General features: G+C 35.0%; 1 protein-coding gene across 1 annotated transcript in view; it reads right to left on the reverse strand.

The window, feature by feature from the left end:
- LOC115217359 (transmembrane protein 135-like) overlaps window positions 1-22,246 on the reverse strand; it is a 631,865-nt gene that overhangs the window by 304,832 nt on the left and 304,787 nt on the right. The window lies entirely within an intron of this gene.

Raw genomic sequence — 22,246 nt, forward strand, 5'->3', positions numbered from 1 at the left:
GTGTATGTATTACTGTCTCATGTGATAGTTGTAAATGAGTCACTGTCATGCAAGCAGGGTCCTTTGCTTCTGATATTCTGTGACAAACAAGATTGGCCGTAGAGACAAGTCTGCTTGGAAACAGGCAAATTTTCTACAGCCAGATGCCTTTCTGTTGCTAATCGTTATCTTAACAAATTTTGTCTGATCCATGCAAGCATGGGAAAGTGGACATATGATGATGAAGTTTTGTTGTTTTCAGTAGTTTAATGATCACTATTGTGACATTATCATTTATATATCATTATATACATTGTATTGTTTCAATATATAAACTTAATATAGTGTGTGTGTGTGTGTGTATACATAGAAGACAAATAAGCTAAAAGACTCAGCAGTAGATCATAGATATAGAGAATTCTAGTTGGCATGCATGACATTAGGGAGGAACAAATATAGACTTATATAAATGACAACTGAGTGTTCTTGTTAGATAATCTGCTGAAGGCTACTGAACAGAGATGTGTGGCTAGTTCAAGGTTCAGGCCAAAGAGAAGGTGACATGGTGGGAAAACAACATGGTAAAAGCTAAGAGACAGGTTTGGTAAGTCTGAAATGATGGTGGAAGCAGAAGTGCTTGCATGTAAAAGTTGTCATTTCAGCTTGAGATCATCTGAGTGGAAAAAAAAAAAATGGTGTCATTGTGTCTTGTAGCTCTGCTCTTGAAACAAGGGAATAAAAGCTCTTTTGCTTGTAAAGCAGGAAAGGGTTAAGTGTCAAGAAGAGCATCCGACAGTAGAAAAACTACTTCCTCAAAATAAGTAACAGTCCAACATAGGCCAGCATAGAAAATCAGACACAGAACGAATAAAGACACACACACACACATGCATATAAACATTACACACACTGATACCTATATTAATGCATGTTCATTCAAGCATTATGATATGAATAAAAAAACAGATGCACAGACATACAATTACACACACGTACATACATCAGTTAAAGGTGTGCTGACAGTACAGAGATGGCAGTCACAGATAAAACTTTAGTCAATGAGTAAATTCCAATTACTAACAGCTTATATAGAAGTCATGGCAATATCAAATATCACGTCTGATTAGTGTCAAAATGGCTAATTAATTTGTAAAACACACCTGAACACTGATCAAGTGCTGCAGTAGTTAACCTGTCTTGACTTGAATGAGGTTAGATGCAAATGTCATTATTACTAACACACACACACACACACACACACACAAATATTCCTACTATTTCTATCTTTTATTGTTTACTTATTTTGGTCATAAGACTGTGGCCATGCTGGGGCACTGCCTTGAAGAATTTTTAGTCGAATGAATTGATCCCAGTATTTATTCTTTTGTTAAGCCTGTTACTTATTCTATTGGTCTTTTTTGCTGAACTGCTAAGCAATGGGGATGTAAACACACCAACACTAGTTGTCAAATGGTGATGAGGGACAAACACAGACACAAACACACACAGATGGGCTTCTTTCAGTTTCCATCTACCAAATCTACTCATGAGGCTTTGGCCATCCAGAAGCCAACCAAAGAAGACACCTACCCAAAGTGCCATGCAGCAGGACTGAACCTGGGACCATAGGGCTGGGAGCCAAGCTTCTTACCACACAGCCATACCTGTGCCTATTACTATTAGTAATATTATTTCATTAATATTACTAACAATGAGTCAATTGCTCAGCCTTTCAGTAAGAATGGTAAACGTTATTTTAATCTGGGGGAAGACAATGTAAGATAATATCAACTCTCCAGTACTTGATGTTCAAAGATATTCTGCCAATCCACATGCCCACACAAAATAATGCAAAAATATATCCTCCCTAAACACACATGAATTGTTTGTATGTTGTAAGCCATTATTGTTAAGCAGCAAGCTGGCAGAATTGTTAGCACGCTGGAAAAAATGTTCTGTGGCATTTTGTCCATCTTTACGATCTGAGTTCAAATTCTGCCATGGTTGACTTTGCCTTTCATCCTTTCAGGGTTGATGAAATAAGTACCACTTACACACTGAGGTCAAATTAATCAACTAGCCCTCTCCCTAAAAATTCCAGGCCTTGTGCCTTTAATAGAAAGGATTATTATTATTGTCGTTAAGGCAGCCCGCTGGCAGAATCATTATCATGCCGAGCAGAATGCTTAGAAGAATTTTGCCTGTCTTCATATTCTGAGTTCAAATACTGGTGAGGTCAACTTTAGCTTTCATTCTTTAGGGGTCAATAAAATAAGTACTAGTTGAGCACTGGGGTTGATGTAATTGACTTGTCCCCTCCCCTGTAATTGCTGGCCTTGTGCCAAAATTTCAAATCATTATAATTATTATCATTATTCATTCAAGCTCTTTATGTTATGAGTTTAAATTGTGCCAAAATTTATGAGTGATGTGTTCAAACCATGATGAGGTCAAGATTGTATTTAATCCTGGGATCAAAAAATAGAGTACCAGTCAAAAACTAGTGTTGATTCAATCAACTATACACATTTCCTACATTTGAAGCCTTGTGCTACCACAAGAAATCCTTATTACCGATGCAGAACCATGGTCAATGAGGTGTGGCTATTGCAGATAATTATTATTATGAGTGGTTATTATAACTGTTATTAGTAAGGCAGCAAGCTGGCAGAATTGTTTGCATCTCACAAAAAAAATGCTTAGCATTATTTCTTCTGACCCATTATGTTCAGAGTTCAAATTCCACAAAGATTGACTATGCCTTTTGTCCTTTCAAGGTTGATAAAGTAAGTACCAGTTGAGCACTGAGATGAGGTAATCAACCATCTCCTTCCTTTTTAATTGCTGACCATATGCCAAAATATGAAACCATTATCTTTATTATAATGTCAAAACATTAGAATGCCAGGTCAAATGCCCCTTGGTAGTTAGTTTGGTCTCTCTACTTCTTGCCAGTATTTATTCTATTTTTAAAGCTGCAGGTATCAATAAAATGAATACCATTTTCACATGGGTATTCACTAAACCATGCTCTACTCTTATTTAGACATTTTCAATACTTCATGCTAATGGAAGAAAACATTACAAATAGTACCGCGGGGTTACCAAACCCAATATTATTGGATTAATTTACACTTCACATCCTAGCATTTGTTAATTCTCTCTATACCAATGATTCTCAACCAGGGTCCACATAAGAATTTGCTAAAATTTATTTGCAATAAATTGGCTATTCTTCTACAAAGCACAAAATATTTCAATTTTTTTTATACAATTCCAAATATTTAATCATAAAATATAATGGCATTTTTTAAAAACATTAAATGGCTATGGGCACCTAGTAGAATAAAATAAGAATCAAAGGGGTCCATTGGTAAAAAATGGTTGAGAACCACTGGTCTATACCTTTATTTAACTGAAACTATCATGTTTGTCTGTTGGAGACATGAGCACCATCTGGTCATCTTTAAGGATGACTGATGACTTGTGACTTGCTTGGTGACTTGTTTAAAGTGAAGAAGACTTGGGCATTGTCAACCTCACTGTCTTATCTGTGACCATCTTCAATCCAGTGGGAAGACCTGGTCCAGATAACTAGGGATGGAGACAGATGCAGTGGACAATCAAGATGTCTTACTTGCCTCGTCTTGCTCTCTGCATTCTACAATGCATTGCTGAAGCCACTTTTCCCTCTGATGAACTATGATGGTTTCTTCTGCAGAGTCTGCTGGATCCAGTCTTCACATGCATAGGTAGGCAAGCCCTGATATGCTAATTAACCCGTAGCTGGGATACTGACAGGTGCTACTACTCCAGGTCAGAGTAGACATGGGAACAACAGTGGCTAAGAGGAGGTTCCACACTTCTCAGAAACTATACCAGTTGGAGTTTTGTTGATATTTTTTTCTTCTTTTCCAGACGTGAAGATGTTTTGCATTGGAAGTGGCAAGAATCTTAAGCAACAGTAAATATATTTATGGAAACAACAATCAAAATAAACTACATACCAAATCAGTCCAACAACTACATTTATGAAATATGTCTCAGAAGTCATTTATTGATTTTCTTCAACTTGTGAAAAACAAACAACTTACCTGAAAAAAAAAGAAAGATATAAAAGATTTAATAAAAATAACAACAAAAACACAAACAAACAAAAACAAACAAATACACAAACAAGAAATAATAAAAAGAGAAAATATCTTGCTGAAAATCTATCTTTATGGTTGAGAAATGAATGCAGAAATACAGAGTGGAAAAGAAAATTTTAAACGAAGAAATAAACATCAGTAAAAACAAAATGAAAAATAAAAACAAGACTATATGATATAAATTTACTTAGGAAACTGATGAAAAAGATATGAATGAATATTAAATCACGTTTATCATAATATGTATTCTCCCCAACCAATACATATTCTGTTGAATGAATAGGATCTGAGGTTAACTGGCCAGTTAAAATTAACCTTACTAAATCTAAAGCTGTAGTTATAATTTGTAGTCATGGCTAGTGACTACATCAATGGTATGATGACATGAAGTAGTCTCAGTGTAAGATATTTATCTCTTACAAATGTCACTGTAGTCAACATTGCACCCTTTGTCTGTCTACATATACGCATATGTATGCCAGTATTTAGTGTGTGTAAAACCAAATTAGCTTAATGTTCTTCTTGCAGAAGATACAACCAGGAAAATTCCCAATGTTGTTCTCTGACAAAATAATATAAAATAGTCATCATACACAAACACACAAAATAATAATAATAATAATAATAATAATAATGATAATAATAATACTCCTTTCTACTAGAGGTACAAGGTTTGAAATTTTATAGAAGGGGACTAATCAATTACATTGGCCCCAGTGATTCACTAGTACTTAATTTATCAATCCCAAAAGAATGCAAGGCCAAGTCAACCTCGGTGGAATTCAGTCAGTTCATGCCTTAATAATAATAATAATAATAATAATAATAAATGACATAACAATAATAGACAAGGAAAAGCAATGTTGCTTACTAATAGACCCATCATGTTCATTTGATTCCATGATTGTAAAGAAAGAGGATGAAAAATTAAGAAAATATAATCCCTTAAAATTTGAAATTGCAAGAATTTGGAATAGAAAAACTGTAGCGGTTGGGCTTGTAATAATTGGTGCACTGAAAACTCTAAGCACAGATATACAGAAATGGTTGAAGATTGGAATACAATGTCCTGTAGAGCTACTACAGAAAGTTTGCCTCTTAGGAGAGTTTTAAGCACTTGAAAAACTATTGAAAGCTTGTGGATACCTTGAGTTACAGGCAATAACCCACTACCTACATAAATTCTACCAATAATAATAATAATAATAATAATAATAAATAATAATAATAATAATAATAATAATAATAATAGATATTCTTACTGATAAATGGCAAGAAAAACCTATCAACAGCAAATACCCAAAGAGAGCTAATAATGCCAATGTTGACAAAGCCCTCACATATCAATGGTTAGTGTCTTCTGGTTTAAAATCAGAAACAGAAGGGTATATCAAGGCAGCCAGTTCTTTACTATGTTGGCCTGGTAACTCCTACAAGGAGCTATCAGGCCAACATATTAAAGAACAGCAGTAGCCCAACATATTGTGTATGTAAACAACAAAATGAAACCATTGATCATGTCTCCATGTGCAGCCTTTTTGTGACTACAGAGTATCTCAAAAGGCATGATAGAGCAGCACAGTATATTCACCGGGTAATTTGCAAAAACCTGGACCTGCCCCATCATAAAAACTGGTGGGAACACAAACCACCCCCAGTGTTGGAAAATGATCACATCTCACTCCTCTGGAACTTCACCATTCAAACTAACAAAAATATAGATGCGAATAGGCCAGACATTATATTGAAAGACTTCAGACAAAAATCATGCCGCCTCATTGTCAAGACCTACCAAAAACTGAGCAAGTATAAAGATCTAGAAATAGAAATTGGTAAAATGTGGAACCTCACGACTAAAACAATGTGTTGTCATGGGGGCCCTAGAAATGATAGCAAAAGGGGCTGATTGTTACCTAGCTCAGATACCAAGAAATCCCAAAATGGAAGAAATTAAAAAAATTTGGCTAATGGGAATTGCCTATATCCTATGTAAAATATTGTCTATGTAACCCCCAAGATATTTCAATCTGTAGACAGTGTCAAAATACTTTTAAATGTACATAACAGCAAACACCTTTCACTGTCACCTCAACATCAGGCTATCATCTTATAATCAAATTACTTTTAAAACAATCTTCTAATTTATTTATGATTGACAGACATTCCCTAGAACAATACTCTGTTCAAAACTAAATATATGGTACACTAGTCATAACACCAACTTGAACTTCTAACTTTTTTCTTGAGTTCTCTGGGTGAGACTTGGAGTCAACTTGTACAAATACAAAACAAATGCCAAATAATAATAACAATAATCACAATAATAATAATAATAATAATAATAATAATAATAATAATAATAATAACAATAATAATATGAGCACTCAGAGAGCACAAACTTCTGCCTAGACAACACTAGCATTCTCTCAACGATTAGCCAGAGATGATTTTTAAAATGAGAATATCTGAAATATACTCAACTGCTCTCAGAAAAGAGAATACTAAATATGAACCCGACAGCTCTCAAAAATTTAATAAAAAAAGCAGGAAAAATAATCCAGAATCCTAGCCCAGTACTGGATCAGTCCCCAAATCTAAGCAGTTTGTACCAGTCACAAGGCCAAACATCCCTGAAAGTTTCATCCAAACCCATCCAGCAGTTCTTTGAGATATCTTGTCCATGGACAAACAAAGAAACAAACAAGACTGTAAACAATACCTCCACCTTCACTAAAGCAGAGGTAATAATCCTTTCTACTATATGCACAAGGCGGGAAATTTGCAGGAGAGTTGTGTGGTCAAGTTGATTACATTGATCCCAGTGCTCAACTGGTACTTATTTTATTGACCTTGAAAGGACAAAAGGCAAAGTCAACTTCAGTGGAATTTGAACCTAAAACATAAAAACCAGAAGAAATGTAGACCATCATACTAACAATTCTAACCAGCTTGCCACCTTAGTAACAACGGCAGCAATAATAATAATAATAAATATATTACAAAACAATAAAATACAAGTGTCAGACATAGAATTACTAACAAAACAATAAATAAGTAAATAAATCTAATTTGAATTTTTGTTCCCTGGGTGAAACTTGTGCTTTTTAAGCTATCAGATTCTAATCTACAGTTCAGTTTGCAGAATTGATTTGAAAACAATATGACATTGTTGGCATATGTGAGATGGCCAATTATATAATGCTATATAATAAGACAATACGCTAAAAGGTTAAGAGACACATTAGGGTGTCACAAGAAATAGTTTAAAGTTTGCAAGTGGTCATATATGTCAATGAATTGCCAGACATCATTATGTATGCATGTATCTAAATGTATATCATCATGGATGTATAGATGTATATATGCATGAGTGTGAATATGTCTGTGATTAAGTTTATCACCATAGGTGCCTATATGTATTAGAATGTCTGTATGTACCAGTAAGTGGATATCGTCGTGTGTGTGTGTGTGTGTGTGTGTGTGTGTGTGTGTAAAGTATAGCTAGAGTGCTAGCTACAATGTTTTGTGTGATTTGTTTCAACTCTTTGCAATCTGAGTTCAAATCCTGTCAAGATCAAAGCTGCTTTTAATCCTTTTGTGGTTGATAAATAAACTACCAGTTCATTACTGAGTTCATTACCAGTTCATTATCCTCCTCCTCCTCTAATTTTTCTCAGTCTGGAAGAAACTGCCTCAGTTCAAACATGGAGATGGATGGGTTCTACCAAGTTTAAGTTTCACTAGGTGTTGATAGCCTAAGGAATCCAGAATCTAATGTATTTTTCTATCGATACAGATGTGAAAGCATTTATTTATAAGTACATGTGTATATATCATCATCATCATTTACCGTCCATTCTCCATGCTGGCATGGGTTGGACAGTTCGACAGGCGCTGGCGAGCTGCCTGGCCTAATTTGTCTATTTTGGCATAGTTTCTAAGGCTGAAACAGACAAAATGGAGCCTGGGAAGCTCTCCAGCTGGTCAACCCCTGTCAAACCATCCAACTCATGCCAGTATCGAGAACGGATCTTAAATAATAGTGAGGATACATCATATGTACTTATAAATAAATGATTAGACATCTGTATTGATAGAAAACCTTAGATTCTGGATTCCCTGGGCTATCACCATCTAGTAAAACTGCAAGGACACCACCATGACATGTAGTTAGTCTTGGATATTTTAAATTTGGTGGAAGCTATCTATCTCTAGGTCTGAACTCAGCCAGTTTGTGTTGTGTGTGTGTGTGTGTGAGAGAGAGAGAGAGTATGTATGCATGTATTCAAGCATTAAGTATCAGTATGTATGCATGTAAGGTGTTTCAGTATTCATTGAAATGTAGTGGGCTCATGGAAATAGTATAGAGCATCAAATTCAATGCTCAACAACATTTAATTCTCTGTGAACCTTTCTTAAGAATATAAATGGTACTGGAATATGAAGCATGGCTGTATGGTTAGGAAGTTTGCTTCACAACTACTTGGTTTCAGGTTCATCTCACAACATGTTACCCAAAATTACAGCTCCCAAAATTACTGCAGAGCTTAATGACCACCTCAAGAACCCAGTTTCCACAAAAAACATTTATCTGGCCACCACAGTCCCCAGGTCTCAATATTATTGAGCATTTATGGTGCATTTTAGTAAAGCAAGTAAGGAGTCAATATCCTCCACCATCATCACTACAAGAACTGGAGACCGTTTTAGCTGAAGAATGGACAAAATTCCTTTGGAAACAATTCAAACTTTGTACGAGTCCATATCTTGTAGAATTCAAGCTGTAATTACTGCCAAAGGCAGTCCTACCCCATATTAAAATAAATGTGTTTGAAATTTTAAGGTGTTTCCATTATTTTGTCCAATCCCTGTATATATATATATATATATATATATATATATATATATAAATAAATAAATATGAATGAACTAAGAGAAGTAACCCAGTTGCAAGGGGCATAATTGGGACAACAAATATAAGTAAAGGTTGCATTCATTTACGTGTTTGTATGTATTCACTCATCTATCACACAGATAGTCACATGTACATGAATGTGCTTGTTTTTTTGTTTCCATTGCTTCAATGAATAATGAATGATAATTTGTGATGGAAAAGAATTACAGCCCCACTGATACCACCGGAACCACATATTTTTCACTTTCTAGATGACTGCATTACCTATGAAGTACCTGCCATCTTTATCACTCATACTAGATATCTTAAATTGTTTCTGTTAGCAGGTAATTTATTAATTAGAGAATGCTTTCAGCCTATAGAATTTCAGGGATTTCTTTTCTTGTTCATAGAATCTCAGTATTTCCAAATGCACATACCATATATGTCTGAGTTATGGCATGACTTTAAGCAAAGCATTTTAATACATATACATATTTGGGAGTATTAATTTTGTAGGGAACAAAAGATACTCATTTTAATTCCTGAGAGAATGGTTAAGACTTTAGGCATGATGAATAGTAATTTGCTTCCAATATCATTTATGTCACAGATTTACTTTCCAATCCCAAATAGCTCAGAATGAATCTATGATATACGTATTTATATATATATATACAGGGTGGTGTGAATTACACAAAAGAGAAAATAACACTGACATCTCATTTGAACAGATATATTTACCAAACTTACATAAAAACATTTGGAAATACTAAAGAATAAATCTATACAATAAAATCACAATTAGCCTCAACCATGGCCTCCAGATGACTTTGGAATCCTCTGCAACTCTTTTGGACGGTCTCCTTGTTTAACTTGGTGAATGCTGCCATAATCCTTGCCTTCAGTTCATCTTTGGTGTTACAAGGAGATTTGTTGGTCTCTCACTCAAATGTCCCCACACATAATAATCAAGGGGGTTGCAGTCTTGGAAGTTAGGTGGCCAGATGTTAGGGGTGATGTGGTCGCCGAAATTGTCTGACAGCCATGACTGGGTTTTCCTGTTTGTGTGGCATAGTGCAGACTCCTGTTGCCAGACATAGGGTCTTCCAGTAGCCACCCTCTTGACCCAGGGCAGCACTACCTCCTCCAGGCACTTGATGTAGGCCTCTGTGTTGAGTCTGAAGTTGTGTGGGAAGATGAATGGGGCATAACATCACCATCACTAGGGATCACTCCAAATGCCATGATGTTGACTGGATGTTTGATTTTTATCTTTCTTGGTCCATGTCCTCAGATTGACAACCAAACACTCTTAAATTCTCAAATGTTCATATTGGAGCTTCTGGCATGAATGCCAAGCAGTACTGCATGTCGTTTCCAAATTTCTGGCAGAGTGAATTGTGTGTTGGTGTTGGTTTCGTCACAGTTGCTGCCCAACAGACCCTACTATAGTGTAGTCGACAAAATTGAAATCAAACAATGTTCATGTGCAAAATTAAAAATGGCAACAATTTACCCATCACATTCTGTATATATATATTTAAAGCTATGTATGTATGCATGTTTGTATATGTAGTAGTAGTAAATGATGCACTAATCAGCATATGATGTGCAATCTGAAGTGTATAGAAAGGTTATTTTCAAATTTTGGTCAATACAATCTAATCATACAAATGAAACAAGTCTTCTCTCTCTCTCTCAATGTAAACACTTCAAGAATAAATAAATAAATTAAAAGGATTGGTCATAATCTGTCTACAGAAAGAAACAGAATACTGCTAATTATAATCATAATATATAATCACTTCACTAAGTCAGTCAATCTGATTTGCATAATACTGCTTTCAATGATGACAAACTGTATTTTAATCCTCAAAAATTTCAAAAATTCACCCTATATCCTATATGTGAAGTTAGGCCTATGTTATATGCTTCAATACACTGCAAATGTTTCAATGTCATCATCATCATCCTTTAATGTTCGTTTTCCATACTGGCATGGGTTGGATAGTTTTACAGTTGCTGGCAAACCAGAAGACTGCACCAGGCTTCACTGTCTGTTTAGGTATGGTTTTTATGGCTGGATGCCCTTCCAAATGCCAACAACATTACAGAGCAGACTGAGTGCATTTTACATGGCACAAAACTGCTGAGGTCTGTTTTGGCATGGTTGTTATCGTTAGATGCCCTTCCTAATGCCAACCACCTCACAGAGTTGCCTGGGAGCTTTTTATGTGGTACCAGCAGCAGTGGCAAGTCTAATATGTCAGCATGTCTTTTATGCCATCAAATATGGTACTTAAATAGTATATAATGCTGATATGTAATGTAAAGTACATCTACACAAATTTTAGCCATCACACTAGGGTAATCGATGTGGACAATATGTTGAAAACATGCATTAGATAAAAACAAATATCTTTGTTCCTCTCCTTGTGGATAGAAAAAGTGGGATTGGTCTGATTAATTTCAACTTTAATTGTTTGCAGAGTGGAATATACATTAAAGTTAATTATAGTGATTACCATTGTTTTAGTGCCCACTTTTCCAGGCTTGCATGGAGCAGATGGAATTCATTCTGGAAGCAAATATTCAAAAGCCATATGCCCTTCCAGTTGCCAGCCCTCATATGCTTCTAAGCAAGGTGATATTTACCCCATGGCTGGACATATCTTCATGAAAGACTTGAAACAGGGTATGTTCATTTATGACAACACTCATTTATGACTATCAAGCAATATCAAGACAAAGGGACACAAACACACACACATATATGATGGGCTTCTTTCAGTTACCATCTACCAAATCCATTCACAGGGCTTTGGTTAGCCTAAGGCTATAGTAGAAGACACTTGCCTAAGGTGTCACACAGTGGGACTGAATCCAGAACCACATGATTAGAAAGTAGACTTCTTAATCTCATAGCCATGCCTAATGTTATTTATAGTCATAATATATTAAAATTTTACTAATTAAGTTAGTTATAACTTTAACTGAAAAGGAAAAGAGACATTTGTTTACATTGGTCCTAGTGAAAAAGTGTGCACATCATGATGATGTGATGACTGAAATTTGTATAATCATTTCTATACAGAATTGATATCCTAAAACCAAGGTGCCACATAATAAGCACTGGTGTTGGTGCCACATAAAAAGCACTGGTGATTGTACCATGTAATATGCACCCAGTGCACTCTGTAAAATGGGTGGCATTAGGAAGAGCATCCAGCTGCAGAAAACAAGCTAAAACAGAGTCTGGAACCTGGAACAGCCCCTAGCCTTGCTAGCTCCTGTCAAACCATCCAACCCATGCCAGCATGGAGAACGGAGGCTAAATGTTGTTGATACCTTATTACATTTCTGATATTATATATGTGTATACACTATAAAGTGGTTGACATTAGGAATGGCAACCAACCGTAGAAACCAAGCCAAATCAGATTGGAACCAGCTCACCAGCTCTGGTCAAACCGTCCAACCCATGCCAGCATGGAAAACAGACATTAAAGAACGAAGATAATGATGATGATACATACAGATGGTAACTCTCTTTCACTTGATGATGAGAATTCAGTTTGATTATCTGTTCCTGAATCAATGTGTAAGTGGCTGGCTGAGTATTCCATAGTTATGCATCCCCTTAAAAAATTCTAAGGCAAAATAAATGTGACACAGTATATGACAATGTTATATCTTTTGAATAACCAGTATAATCCACCTGACTGGATCCTATACACTTTCTGTCTGTCTACTCTGTTTGATTTACAAAGATTGGGATCAACTTGAGGTTATAGAAAATGACATTTGGTCAAGATGTTAAGTGGTGAGTTTGAATCCAGTACCTCATTGTTGCAAAGTAGATCTTTACATCTTAACCATACAGTCATACTGAACCTACTTGCACACACAAAACACACATGCACACAGTACACACACACACAAAACACACATAATGGAATTAAAAAGTGAGACAGGGAGCCTGAACCCATCTAGAAAAATAGTAAATCCAGTTAAGAACTGGAACTGTGATGATTCATCCAACCCATGCTAGCATAGAAAAGCAGACATAAAATGATCTCTCTTTGTCTGTCTGTCTCTCTCTCTCTCTCTCACACACACACACACACACACACATACACACACACACAGTATGTGAGTATGCTATGTATCATTTAGTGTGTATGCATATAACACTTGATAAGTGAGTAAAAGGCAGAAGCAGAATTCACAAATATAATTTTAGTTAATAATTTATTTGCTATGGTATAAAAAAAAAACCAAAAAAACTCTGGTATGCAATGGTGGTGGTGGTGTTGGTAGTAGTAGCAGTATGAAAAGTAATAATATATTGCTATAGTAATTATTTTCATAATTAGCTGGAATTTAGATATCACCAAAAGTAATTATTTTTTAGTCGTTATTTTTGCATGAAAGAGATAACGTTAACATTAATATTATCACAGTTGAAGGTTCCAAAATAATTTCAGAATTTTTTCTTTTATTTGGCTATACTAAATAAACAAATAGAAGCAGTGACCTCACTATTTTTCAAAATAAGTAGAATTACGAATAACATACATACAAAATTCTGTAATGCAAAAGAGCATCCCGATTTTCCTTCTTGATAATTTCCATTGGTCAATGTAGTGATGTGCAATCTAATCACACAAATGAAAGAAAAGGCTTCACTTTTCTTTCCTCTCTCTCTCACTCAGTGCATGCACGCATGCACTAAATAATTAAAATAGAATTAGTCTTCCTAATCTGTCTACAGAAAGAAACACAGTTTACTGCTAATTATAGTTATAATATATAATAACTTCACTATGTCAGTCAGTCTGATTTGCATGATACTGCTTTCACTAATGACAAATTATTTAATGGCACATAAGACTCACTTTAGCTTTGAAGGAAGTATGAACATCATAACATCAAATTACAATACAAATGCAAAGTTTTGTGCTGAATTAAGAAAAATATCATTTCAATGCAGCCTATTCCAAGACCAGACTGTATTCAAAAAAAGAAGAGAAGGACAACAATAGAATAAATGAAACAGTTCCTGATTTTACAATGTTGCTTACAATGCTTTCAACTGTAAATTGTTCCAAACCTGGAGTAACTTTTTACTCAGGTGAATTGGATCACACTATTTTTAAAAATCATTGCCCGATTATCATCAATTCATAGCTTATCAATATTTATGCCAACTGATCTAATGGCTGGTTTCTCTTCAGTCTCAAACTAAAATAATACATACACATACATACAAACATACATACACATGCATACATATATATACACATACACACACATATATACGCTGACATACACATATATATACACATACATACATATACACACACACTCACACATAAATACACACATACATACATACCTACATAAATTACACTTGTATAAGCAAAAGCATAATTTCAAATTATGTGCACGCACACACACACACACACACACACACAAAATGCATACAAACCTCAGATACATACAAGCTTCACAGATTAAACCGAGAGTGACTAGAAGTATTGGGGATATATGTTCATTATCTGATACAATCTCCTGAAATGTTCTAAAGGTTGACACTTAAAATAAATAGCACCATAAACAAGATCAGTTAAAATGCCACCAAAATCTGTTTAGCCTCAGTAGAATGTCTTAGGGTAGGTGCAAATGAGAAACCAATACAAAATGGAAAGATAATATCCATAGATAAATCAGAACACACTCGGGCATTTCAGAGTCTTGGCTGAAATATCTTTGATAGCTAAGAAAAGGTTAACCAAATTTGTGAACCTTGCGATCAAATTACACTGATGACCTTTGTTTCTTTACTAGTATTCATTACATTCAAGGTCTTTTGCAAAGGGGGTTTTCCATTTTATATTTTAGAAATAAAACCTTATCTCAAATTCTTGGGATCTTAAGGTTAGTGCGTGATGTTTGCTTTTAAACAATATCAAACCAAGCACAGGAGTTTTAGCTTTCAATTTGATAGAAGATAAAGACTTTTGTATAGTCTGATGCCAAACATTTTGTTTCCTTGTAGCAATGTGAGATCTGAAGTTTTAAAATAAATAAGCTACTTTTATCAACTTATTGTAAACACTAGCATGAAATATATTATGCCAAGAGGTAGATAAAATATAGTACAGTGTAGTGAATAAAACTATTGAAACCCTGCACATGAATGAAGGTCTTTGTGTTCAGTTTTAATCAAAATAAAATTGTAATGTACCAGAAGAAAATCAGAGAAACTAATAATTAGAATGTAGTATTGAGAGAAACAAAAGAGAGCGTTGTTTTCAATGATGTACACTTCATGATGAGAAAGGATGATGAAATATTTGGCTGATATTGTGCAATGTAAAGATTTTATTGAAAAGTGTTTTGGAGGTTTTCATTTATAGACTTTCAGTTGGTGTGTAAAAGATGAACAAAATTTGTATGTCAAGGACTGAGCAATGAGGGGGGAATATCTTCAGCATAGTACTGTGGCTACAGGTGATAGATATACATCAAGGAGAGTGAGTAAGAGAGGGAGAAGGATATAGTGAAGGATAGGGAGAAAAAGAAGGCTGAGTTAATTCTGATGTACATTAATCCTGATAGGGTGTTGCTGATTTAAATACAATTTGAATTTTCTTATACTCAGTGACACAAGATAATCTGGTGAAGGAAGATATGGAAGCTAGTTATGAATGTATTAAAGGTTTATAGAAATTCTTAAACCTGGAATAAAAAAGTTTCAAAGTAGACCAAACAAAAGAAATGTTTAGTTATCAGAAAAGAAGATAAGATTCTACTGCTATCTGGGAAGTAGTCAATGTGTAACCTATGGTGGGTGAGACAGACATGCAATTTTAGTGAGAATAAATGGCAGAACACAGAAATACTGAGAGAAAAATTGGGTATAGTAGTGTGCAAAAGAGAGGTTGAGACAGGTGATTCATATGGAAGATGGTAGTTTGGTAAAGGAGGAGCCAAGTAACCCAAGTGAAAGGAAGACTGGGTAGAACAAGAGAGAACTCTTGGAAGATTATTTCAGGAGGTTGATTGAACCTCACAGAAGAGAAGACAAGGGGTCACAAGTGGTGAGATGTTGTTCTGGAGAAAACCTGTTTAAGGCGGTGAGCTGGCAGAAACGTTAGCATGCCGGGCGAAATGCTTAGCAGTATTTTGTCTGCCACTACGTTCTGAGTTCAAATTCCGCCAAGGTCAACTTTGCCTTTCATCCTTTCAGGGTCGATTAAATAAGTACCATTTACGCACTGGAGTTGATATAATCGACTTAATCCCTTTGCCTATCCTTGTTTGTTCCCTCTATGTTTAGCCCCTTGTGGGCAATAAAGAAAACCTGTTTAACCAATACAAGCATGGAAAAATAGACAAAAATGATGATAGTGATTTATATTTTAGATCATCATCATCATCATCATCATCGTTTAGCGTCCGTTTTCCATGCTAGCATGGGTTGGACGGGTCAACTGGGGTCTGTGAAGCTGGAAGGCTTCGTCAGGCCCAGTCAGATCTGGCAGTGTTTCTACGGCTGGATGCCCTTCCTAACGCCAGCCACTCCGCGAGTGTAGTGGGTGTTTTTTACGTGCCACCTGCACAGGTGCCAGACAGAGCTGGCGAACGGCCACGAATGGAGTTCAAATATTTTCAACAACAGTTTCTCCTATTGTTGTGCCAGTAACTTTGGTATCTCTCATGAACTTTATCTATTGTAAGCTTTGAGTTCAATACTGCAGGCAAACAAAAAGCACATCAATTATATAGTGCCTCAGGTGATGAATGGTAATAACAATAGAGTGTTGAACAAAGTACTTTGCAGTATTTAGTTATGTCCTTTAACATTTAGTGTTCAAATCCTGCCAATGTTGATAAAATATGTGCCAAAGTTAGAAATCAATTATACAGAATGTCTGGCACCTACAGCAGTGATGTGCACCACTCACCATGTTGATACTCGTCTGAAGGAATGGTTGGGTATTGGTAATGTTTTGGTAATAATCTTCATACCATTTGTAGTAACACCCTGACAGCTGAATAGTGCTGGAAACAGTACAGAGTTGTTGGTGTAAGCTAATTAGTGATTATCAGTTACTTTTAACATAAATAAACAGAACCAGAATAGCTAAAAGGAATGAACAGTTGAACATTAGTATAAAGAAAAGAAAAAAAAAAAGAAAAATGAGGGGAAGAGAGAGAGAAAGAGAGAGAGAGAGTACTCTATTATTAGTAAGAGTTATTTACTATTTCTGAAGTGTTTTCTTTTAGAATAACTCTTTTGTAAAGATTATTTTTTAAATAAATAGCTAGAAATATAACTGTCTATTTATTTTCATAAACAAAATAACTGAGCAAAGATATAATGTATAATGTTTACAAAAAAACTTGTGAATTTTAATGATCTATGAGACATTCCTTACAATGCTGCTGAAATCACAAGACATTTTGTCCAATTGTTTAAATGTGTCAACTCTAATTTTTGTTAAAACTTCAAAAACAGAAAATCAGTAGCAAAGTAACATGCAATAAAATAACAAGCTCACACACACACATACACACACGTGTATGTATGTTATGTTTCCATTTTCAAGATTTTTGGAAAAAGAATTTTCCATACTTTATAGGAGCAAGCATGGCTGTGTGGTTAAGAAGCTTGCTTTCCAGTCATGTAGTCCCACTGTGTGGAACCTTGGGTAAGTGTCTTTTACTATAGCCCTAGGCCAATCAAAACCTTGTAAGTGGGTGTGATAGACAGAAACTAAAAGAAGCCTGTCATATATGTATATATATATATATATATATATATATATATATAGTGGCACATAAAAAGTACCATCTGAATGTGGTCGATGCCAGTGTCGCCTAACTGGTTCTCTTGACAGCGGCACATAAAAAGCACTCATTACACTCTCGGAGTGGTTGGCATTAGGAAAGGCATCTAGCTTTAGAAATCTTGCCAGATCAGACTGGAGCCTGGTGCAGCCTACTGGCTGACAGTTTTCAGTCAAACTGTCCCATAACAGTATGGAAAATGGATGTTAAACGATGATGATGATGATGATAAATACTTTTATTCTTTTACTTGTTTCAGTCAGTTGACTGTAGGCATGCTGGAGCACCACCTTGAAGGGTTTTAGTCAAACAAATTGACTCCAGGACTTTTTTTCTCAAAGCCTAGTGCTTATTGTATCAGTCTCTTTTGCCGAACTGCTAAGTTTCAGGGGACGTAAACACACCAACACTGGTTGTCAAGCAGTGTGGGAGGAGAAACACAGACACAAAGACACACATAAATACATACACACATAAATACATACACACATAAATACATACACACACACACATATATATATATATATATATATTATATATATATATATATTTATATGTAGTTAAATCTATGTCCGGTCATAGAGTGACCAATGGTTTCGCATCCACAAAGGGCTTCACCCCATGGACGTCTCGTCAAACTCTAAAGTGGAACACAAATGTAACTCTTCACCCCTGGGAGGCAGGAATCCATTATATATATATATATACAAACATACATACATATATCACCATCATTGTTTAATGTCTGTCTTCCATGCTGCTAGCATGCGTGCCAGCTTCTTTCAGTTTCCATCTACCAAATCCATTCACAAGGCTTTGGCTGGTCTGAGGTGATAGTAGTAGACACTCGCTAAGGTGCCACACAGTGGGACTGAACCATGGGGTTGGGAAGCAAGCTTCTTACCACACAGTCATGCCTATGCCTATAAATCTCCTGTGCTGTCATGACCAGGATATGAACCTGGGTTGCCACATATATATGTATATATATATATAGGATTGTGTGTGTATTTTTGTGTTGTGTTTGTTCCCTACCATGGCTTGACAACCAATGTCCAATGTTGGTTTTTTAAGTGCCTAATTTTTAGATAAACATGTAAGCCTGAAGTTTGAACTCAGACAACTTATTTCTTATATAGGATTTTAATATTTCAAACACATTTTTAAACAGTTTCCAAGAAACTTCATAAGATGTTGAATTTGGCCTATAAAAAATATGTATCAGTTGAACATTGGGGTCAATGTAATTGAGTTACCTCTCTCATCAAAATGCTGACCTTGTATCAATATTCTTATTCCCTATGAAGCAATATTCTTATTCCCTATGAAGAATCATATATGTGACAACCAAATGGTTGGTTGTTCCTGTCTTGTTACTAGCACTGTACAGTGTCTGTCTATGGGCCAGTTATTTAACTCTCAATATTCCATTCTACATAGTTGTAAATAAGTCTCATTTGAATTGGTAATCAGTTAAAAACTTAGGAAAATTTACTAATGCTTCATTGGTTTGTTATGGAAACTCAACTTTTACTATGGGTTTGGATAAAAGTAATAGAGACCTTACTTGTCTGAAGCATGATTTAATAATGATTACCACCCATTAACCAATTTTTTTAATACAGAAAAGTAAAGTAATTAACTGAATTGTCTGACAACAGGCAAATTATCTGAGGAATTTATTCACTGTGTTACAATTCTGTAATTCTTAAGACTAGCACAGCAGATAAAAGCACTGGAATTTCAGAGAAATAGCACATACACAACAATATACATCTATAACTTCAATTTGACTCTGGTCTGAAACAATTTAGCTTCATTTACACAGCTAATAACTTCAAGAAAGATATGAAAATTATAATGTTCAGCTTACTCTTATTATAAAAAAATCTCTGGCAGCATGCTCACATAATAAACACTTATCATAATTTGAAAAAATAAAACAGCCATTGTATGGTATATATTAAGAGATAAGGGTGATATATATATATATATATATATATATATATATAATATATATATATATATATATATAAGTACAATTATTCTTGATAGCTGTCAAATTACAAAACACGAACTCTACTCAAGGCACACAGGAAAAAAAAATTCAACTTCTACAATTCATCTTCATTCACATAAATGCAATTCTTAGCCCTCTTTAGTAGTAATTATGATGGATTCTATCAGATTTTATAGCTTTGGGAATGTAAAAATTAAACCCATCTGTTAATTAGAAAATTGTTATACTATCTTGTTACGATTGCTTACCAGCATTTACTATTTCAACAAAGGAAAACAAGCTATGCAATCCACTTTATTATACATACTGGTAGTAGTGTGACAAAAACAGAAGATCATCAGGATAATTGTTTTTCCACAGTCCTGTCTCTCTCTGATTTAAGCTCAAAACATGCATGAAATAACTTGGTTCTTTATACTTCTGGAAGAAAGAAACCAAGACAAATAAGCATCAGTCATGTGCTAAAGTTGATATATATATATCCCTTCTTCCTTACAGATTTGTAGGTTTGTGTCAATAAAAGATATTATTTTTAATTCTCTTGTAGTAATTTCCTCAAGCCACTGGGCTGTTCTACTTGGAATGTATTTCATCTAAATACTGACACGCAATTTATTACTGACTGATTGTTCACTATGTCAGATGTTCTTGCATATCATATTTTACGTTTCTTGAAGTGGAGCTGCTTGCCATCTACTTCAAAATGCTAAGACATTTCTTGTTCTTTTCCCTTTCTCATATTCCCAGTGGTTCCACTGTCAACAGAGTGTTAAATTTTGACACTAGACTCTAATGGCTTTTTAACTCTATAGCTTTTTGACCCTTGTAATCAACACTACAAAAAAAGAAAGAAAAAAGATTCAATGATATTTGCTGGATATTTCGAATACTTTTTTCATTTTTTTAAATGCCTTTTTTTAAAAATTTTTACTAAAAGGCATTTAAAAAATATAATTTTCTTCTCTCTCCTTTACTTATGTGAAACATTTGTTTGCAATAACCCTTCCCCCACCAGTAAGAAGCTGGAGATATATGAATGCATCTCGAGCATGGCCATCACTGAATGGCTGAAACCAGTAAAAGAACAATATAAAATAGATAAGAGAAATTCTTTTTTAGAAATGGAAACATAAAAGAGAAAACAAGAAGATTTAATAGTTCATGAGACAATGAGGGAGTTTATATGGATTGCATGACTTCCTAGAAGTAGAAGTCAAATCTCCCACAAATTATACCCTACCATCTTAGATAAAAAGAGGGATGCTATGGATAATGAATTCCTTGATATTCAATGTTCAAGAGAAGGATGGGATGAAAGGTCTTGGATGAAGCGCAGGTCTATTCTGTTAGGGACTAAACAATAACAACAAAGGAAACCTATGATACATAGAGCTAATTCATTTATATTAGTGGTACTTAGACTGTTGTAGTTGAGTACCTTTCATAGAATAGTGTTAAACAATGCCCCTCATTTTCATCTTTTAATGTCCAGTGGCAGATAATTTTAACCAAACAGAAATTATGCTAATCCATGGATAACTTCTCTGGCCGGACAGTGCTACCAAAGATGTGTGCAGAATGACAAAACCATTCTGTATGCACCAGTGCAGTGTCCAAGTACTGCTATCTTGTGGAGTTATATCAAACAGCTGTTATTGTGTGTAGGATGAATCTATCACCACTTTTTAGATGAGGACTTATATAATGTAACCATATGAGACCTTCTTTCATCATTTGTCTTGTTTCTGCTCACTGATAACACAATATCCCATTCATATATGAATCCCAAGAAAAAATAATTTGGAAAGGTGCAGGCAAAGCTCTGTGGTAAGAAGCTTCCCACCTATGTGGTTCTGGGTTCAGTCTTACTGCGTGGCACCTTGGGTAAATGTCTTCTGCTATAGTCTCAGGCTGATCAAAGCCTTGTGAGTGGATTTAGTAGATGGAAACCCATTACTAGATTTCTATATATAGCTAATATAGAACATCCACTGATTGCATTACCCAAATGGAAGAGAGTAGTGAGAGCCCAATGACAATGCTTTCTTATTTAAAAGGTAGGCCAGTGATTCTGAGGGGTTGAAAAGGAATCAAGACCATCAACTGTAGTAACTGATTGGTACTTTATTTTACCAACCTTGAAAGGATGAAAGGCAAAGTAGTTGACCAGGGTGAGATTTAAACCTAGAATGTAAAGAACATGAAGAAATGCTACAAAGCATTTTGTTTGACAATTCTGCTAGTGCATCACCCTAAAATAATAATAATATTGATGATGATGATGATGATAATCCTTTCTAGAATAGGCCCAAGGCCTGAAATCCTGGGGAAGAGGGCTAA

This window comes from Octopus sinensis, linkage group LG1 (genome assembly GCF_006345805.1).
Source record: "Octopus sinensis linkage group LG1, ASM634580v1, whole genome shotgun sequence".
Lineage (NCBI taxonomy): Eukaryota > Metazoa > Mollusca > Cephalopoda > Octopoda > Octopodidae > Octopus > Octopus sinensis.